A 903-nucleotide genomic window follows, 5' to 3' on the forward strand; every position below is an offset into this window, starting at 1 on the left:
TTTTTATGGTTTTTCGAGACAGGGTTTCTCTGTGTAGCCCTGGCTGTCCTGGAACTCACTCTGTAGACCAGGCTGGCCTCGAACTCAGAAATCCGCCTGTCTCTGCCTCCCAAGTGCTGGGATTAAAGGCGCGCGCCACCACGCCCGGCTCAGCATCTTTTCTAAAAACATGGACTGAGACGGCTTGTGAAACATTTCTAATGCTCATAAGTCACTTGCGAATGAAAGAGGTGAACCTAATTATCGGTTCACAACCACGGTAAATCCAGCTCCAGGGCATCCTGGCTTGTTTTATAATCCTCGTGGCAGTCATTCCCTGATTCCTGAATTTCTCATTGGCTAAGTTCTTCGGGAGGTACAATATTCTCCATCCTCCCGGGCCTCAATCATGTAGCCGACTCCATTTAACCTAAAATGAAATAGAGTTGCTGGTAGCTAGGGAAGAAGGGGGCCATGGACCATGATTTATTACAGAAGGGTGGAAAGAGCCAGGTCAAAGCTCGGGATGCAGGTAGCCAGGACTGGAAACTAGCAGGTCCGCCCAACTGGCACGTCATCAAGCAGGGTCGGGGGAGACCCCAGGTCAGGGTTCCCGCCCCCGAGGTAGAAAACACGTGCACTGCGCGCGTAGAGGCGAGGTGAACAAGCGGAATGCAATGACCGGCGAGGGAAGATGAGGAATGGCTTTTCCGGTCCTTCCAACGAGTTCTCGCCGGACATGATCGGCTGTTCAGGGTCTAAATGGGCTACAGAGACTCTGCTTCAAAAAACGAAAAAGGCCAGATATCAAAACCATAATTTTAAAAAGACACGGGGACGAAAACGATCTTTGAATAAACTGCGGCTTGAAATAAAATTCTACTTCCGTCCCAAGCGGGGGACGGACCTCGGAGGGGAAGGGCC

This window comes from Mus pahari, chromosome 19, assembly GCF_900095145.1.
Source record: "Mus pahari chromosome 19, PAHARI_EIJ_v1.1, whole genome shotgun sequence".
In the NCBI taxonomy this organism is placed as follows: Eukaryota; Metazoa; Chordata; class Mammalia; order Rodentia; family Muridae; genus Mus; species Mus pahari.